General features: G+C 45.8%; 1 protein-coding gene and 1 long non-coding RNA gene across 3 annotated transcripts in view; one reads left to right on the forward strand and one right to left on the reverse strand.

Annotated features, from left to right (window-relative positions):
* LOC102011728 overlaps positions 1-4655 on the reverse strand; it is a 30624-nt gene extending 25969 nt beyond the window's left edge. For both annotated transcript variants that reach the window (XR_001235207.1, XR_259362.2), the window contains exon 1: positions 3839-4655. This is a non-coding gene — a long non-coding RNA (uncharacterized LOC102011728). The remainder of the gene's footprint in view (positions 1-3838) is intronic.
* Positions 4656-4804: 149 nt separating this feature from the next.
* Positions 4805-4994, forward strand: part of LOC102014736 (SWI/SNF-related matrix-associated actin-dependent regulator of chromatin subfamily A containing DEAD/H box 1) — a gene marked incomplete in the record, with an annotated part of 81568 nt that continues 81378 nt past the window's right edge. The window contains 1 exon segment of the mRNA XM_013517354.1: positions 4805-4910.

Consider the following 4994-nt stretch of genomic DNA (forward strand, 5'->3'; position numbering starts at 1 on the left):
TGAGAAGTCTGCTGTGATTCTCATGGGCTTCCCTTTATAGGTAATCTGTTTCTTTTCTCTAGCAGCTTTTAATATTCTGTTCTTTTGCTAGAGATCTGGGAACTTGACTACCATGTGTCTGGGTGTAGTTTTATTTTGGTTGTGGTTGTTTGGAGCTCCAAATGCCTCATTTACCTGTATATCAGATTCTGTTTCCATGCTTGGGAAATTTTCTGCTATGATTTCTGCAAATAATCTGTTAATGTCAGTTGTGTTGCTTCCTGCTGTTACATTGACTCCTATAATTTGAACATTATCCCTGTTTGCCTCTTCTTTAGCTGTTGAATTGACTTTTCCTGGATCCTTGCTGATTTTACAAGATCCGTTCTTTCATGGTCACTATCTGCCATGCTGTCTTCAAAGTCTGAGATTCTATCTTCAGCTTCATTCATGTGGTTCTGGTAGCTTTCAGTGGCAGTTTTGTTTTCCTGGAAGCTTAGAATCTGGTTCATGTGTTCTAAGTCCTTTCTATATTTTTCATTGAATGCTTCTAACTCTTGCCTTTGTTCTTCTATTTTCTCATATATTTCTTCTTCAGACTTTTTGAGCATTTCCTTCATTATTCTTGTCATTTCACTTTTTACCTGAGAGATTATTTCTGATCGCATCTCTTCTATGGCCTTATGGAGTTGTTTCTTTACCTCCATTGCAATCATTTCAGCTGTTTCAGGCATGTGTTTACCAAGTTCTCCTATGTTGATGTCTCCTGGACTTGTTCTGATTGGGGTGGAGTTCTGGGATTGTGTTTTAGTCTTTCATTTTGACATGCTTGCTACTGGTTGCAGAAAGCTCAGTTTCTCTCTTCAGTAGCTGCTCAGCCAAGACCACCAGTGTTCCTATTTTTCCTGTTGTTCAGGTTTGCCTCTGTGTGACCTCTGAGTAGCACTACTTAGTCTCAGGTTTTCCGGCAGTTTTTGATTTGTATCTAGCTATCCCCATTCTCAGATACGGGCACTTGTGCCAGTTGATGGCCTACCATCTGATCCAGTGTCCCCTGCAGTTCAGGGCACATGCACTAGCTGACTCAGGTTGCACTGGTGTGACAATCCCAGTCCAGTGGTCCTATGTCCCCAGACAGTTTAGGGTACAGGCATAATTCAGACACAAACTGCAGGGTCTACAGTTTGTAAACCACCTGACTCTATGTCTCTAGTAGGTTCAGGACACATACAAGAACCAGATGCAGCCCACGTGGGTAGCAGTCACAGACTTTCCCAGCCTTCAACTCACTAGGGGGTCTGGGCAATGGCATAGCACAGACTCCGTGGGTCCAGCAGCTCCCGGAGCACTCGCTCTCTCAGCACAGAGTGCATGGGGCTTAGAGAGTCTGCTTGCACAGCCCCCAGCCAGAGAAGTCCCCAGGGCTTCTCAGTGAGGATCTCCTCTCTGCTGCGGGTGCCAGGTGGGCAGCGACTCAGTCTGTAATGTCGGTTGGGCCTGGTTCGTGTGCTCTGTCCTCAGGGAGTAGATGGAAAATACCTGGCTCTCTATGCGTGTTTCAGCTGGGAACCATGGCAGCGTGGGCCGAGCACAGACTCGAACCCACGGGCCCAATAGCTCCCGGAGTACTCGCTCTCTCGGCGCAGGGCACACGGGGCCTGGTTGGAGTTCTATATGCCTCATTTACCTGTATATCAGATTCTGTTTCCATACTTGGGAAATTTTCTGCTATTATTTCTGCAAATAATCTTTTTAAATCAGTTGTGTTGCTTCCTGCTGTTTCATTGACTCCATTATTCCTCTTTGCCTCATTTTGCAGCTGTTGAATTGATTTCTCCTGGATCCTTATTGATTTTACGAGATCCTTTCTTTTAAGGTTGCTAGCTGCCATGCTATCTTCAAAGTCTGAGATTCTATCTTCAGCTTCATTTAAGTGGTTTTGGCAGCTTTCAATGGAAGCTTTGTTTACCTGGAAGTCTCTTTGAATCTGGTTCATGCATTCTAAGCCCTTTCTATATTTTTCATTGAATGCTTCTGACTCTTGCCTTTGTTTTTCTATTTTCTTATATATTTCTTCTTCAGACTTTTTGAGCATTTCCTTCATTATTCTTATCATTTCACTTTTTGCCTGAGAGATTATTTCTGATCTCATCTATTCTATGTCCTTATGGAGTTGTTTCTTTACTTCCATTGCAATCATTTCAGCTATTTCAGGCATGTGTTTACCAAGTTCTCCTATGTAAATGTCTCCTGGAGTTGTTGTGATTGGGGTGGAGTTCTGGGATTGTGTTTTAGTCCTTTGTTTTGTCATGTTTGCTACCTGACGCAGAAAGCTCAGTTTCCCTCTTCAGTGGCTGTACAGCAAAGGCCACTAGTGTCCCTAGCTTTCCTGTTGGTCAGATTTGCCCCTCAGTGTCTGCTGAGAAGCACTACTTAGTCTGGGGTTTTCTGGCAGTTCATGATTTGTATCTAGTTATCCCCATTCTCAGACACGGGCATTGGTGTCAGCTGATGGTAAACTGTCTGATCCAGCTTCCCCTTGCAGTTCAGGGCACGTGCATGGCCCAGACTCAGGTAGCACTGATGTGACAATCCCGGTCCAGGGGACCTGTGTCCCCAGGCAGTTCAGGGTACAGACAAAACCCAGACACGAACTGCAGGGTCAACAGTTTGTGAACCACCTGATTCTGTGTCTCCAGTCAGTTCAGGACACATAAAGAACCAGAGGCATGCTGGACAGACAGCAGTCATAGATTGCTCATGCCTGCGACCCGCCCCCCCAGTGCGTCCGGGCACAAATAAAGCACAGACTCGAATCACAGGATCAGCAGCTCTTGGAGCGCTCGCTCACTCCGTGCAGGGCACATGCAGGGAGGGCCCACACACAAACTCCAGTGAGAACAGTCTCCGAGTCTTCTGAGTGAGGACCTCCTGCTTGCTGTGGGTGCACAGAAGGCAGAGACTCAGACTGTAATGTCGGCGGGGTCCTGGTCACCCACTGTGCCCCCAGGAAGTAGATGGGAAATACCTCGCTCTCTCTGAGTTTCAGCTGGGAACCGTGGTGGTGGGAGCAGGTCGTGGGAGCAGGTCTCAGCCTACCTGGTTCTGCTTCTTAGTCAGTTCAAGACGTACGCAGGAGCCAGACCCCAGCCACTCAAGAAAGAAAGTTGCTTCTCAATTCTGTGGCTTCTATGTTTATAGTTTCTTTAAATCTTACTGTTTCCTTTCTGTTTCACCTGTCACTTTCTGTTTCCCTTTCTGTTCACCTTTCTGTTTTCCCTCTCCAGTCTGAGGGAAAAGATAGTTTGCACATTTTTCGCCCACACCAAGAATTTTGTTTCAGTACTGGAGATTGAACACAGGGCCTTGAACATGCCAGGCAAGAACTTTGCCATGCAGGTATCACCTCCAAGCCTTTTAAAAATTGTTCTTTGAGGCACAGTCTCACTAATTTGCACAGGTTGGCTTCACACTTGGAATCTTCTAGCCTTAGCTTCCTAAGTAGATGGGATTACAGGCAAGTATGACCATGCCTGGGAAAGTAAATATATTCTTTAATTATATCACTTAATGTGCATGTATAAAGCCAAGCATTTAGGGGTGTATGGACAGAAGGGACTCTTAGGTAGGGTTCCTGGGCTTTTTTAGAGGGTAGATAAAAGCAGGCTCATAAGCAAGCAGCTTTCACGTAGCTTTGTGGTTTTTCTTCCAAAGCTGACTGGTGTGGTGCTGCCTCTGTGCAGGCACTGTCTACCCGACTTCCTTGTGCAGATTGCCATGCCTACTCAAGTTCCCCTTTTAGCTAAAGAAACCCAAACCCCTAGCATCAAGCCCAACATCCAATCAATCAGGTACTTACACTGGGTGGGTGGTTTACTTTCCTTTGTACTGGTCTGACTCATCTTCCCCCTTCTATATTAGTGAGAGACAAGCTGGGAAAAGTTTTAAGGGTGGGCTGGTGACCCCAGGCCCACCAGACACAACAATGGGAAATCAAAGAGAGGCATAATGGAAATCTGCAATGTTCAGGTTCCAATCTTGCATTTTCTGGGTCCATTCACTTGATTATATGGTACCTATGCTTGATAAAAACGTGGCTTTGTCTTTTGCGTTGAGATAGGGTCTCACGTTGTGTTCAGGCTCTCCTGCCTCAGCCTCCTGAGTATTGAGGTCACAGGTGTGAGCCAATTTGCCCAGCTATTTATAGTATGCAATGAATGCCATCTAAGTTTACATTGGCAGATTCATCTGGCTGAATAATTCTTTATGGTAATCCTTCTTTCAGGGAAATGTTGACCACAATATCAAATTAAAACTCACAAAAAATTGTTTAACGTTGAAACAAGAAAAAGGAACTAAAGGTTCCTAATATTTCCATCGAGATAGGAAATTGTCATTACTTCTCTTTAACAACAGTTCTGCTCACAGTAGGAATGCTCTATGATTCAGCATCGGATTTGCCGCTTACTAATTATTGGACATTTGCAGGCTTCAGTTCCCTTATTTTGTTAAAATGTTGCAAGGATTGAGAGTATACTTTTAACACCGCACAGCATTATGCCACGTCTAATATAAACATACAACGTTTTGTATTATTACGATACTGTTTGTTACATTGTTATTTATCTTTGTACTATTTAACAACTTTATAGCTAAGCTAGAGAACCTGAACAAGGGCTTTACAGACCCAGCCTTACAACCAGGCAGAGAGGCGGGCACAAGTTACCGTGGCAACAGCGCACACCGAGGACATTTTCCGATCTAGCTCCGTTTGGACAGGGGGAAAAAAAAGCCCAAACGGCCTGTTGCGTCATCACTCCGCGCTTGCTCGGGTGCTGCTTTAGGAGGTCCCGGTCTGGCTACCGTCGCCTCACGCCGGGAATTGTTTATCTCTTTCGGCCTTTGTTACCGCGCACTGAAGCGGGCCAGCTGTGAGTACTGAGGGCAGGGAGCGCTGCGAGCGCGCAGCCAGCGTGGAGGGCGATGCCCCGCGGCGGCGCCGTCGCCGCCGCCGT

Source organism: Chinchilla lanigera, unplaced genomic scaffold (assembly GCF_000276665.1).
Source record: "Chinchilla lanigera isolate Chin_1 unplaced genomic scaffold, ChiLan1.0 scaffold00004, whole genome shotgun sequence".
Classification (NCBI taxonomy): domain Eukaryota; kingdom Metazoa; phylum Chordata; class Mammalia; order Rodentia; family Chinchillidae; genus Chinchilla; species Chinchilla lanigera.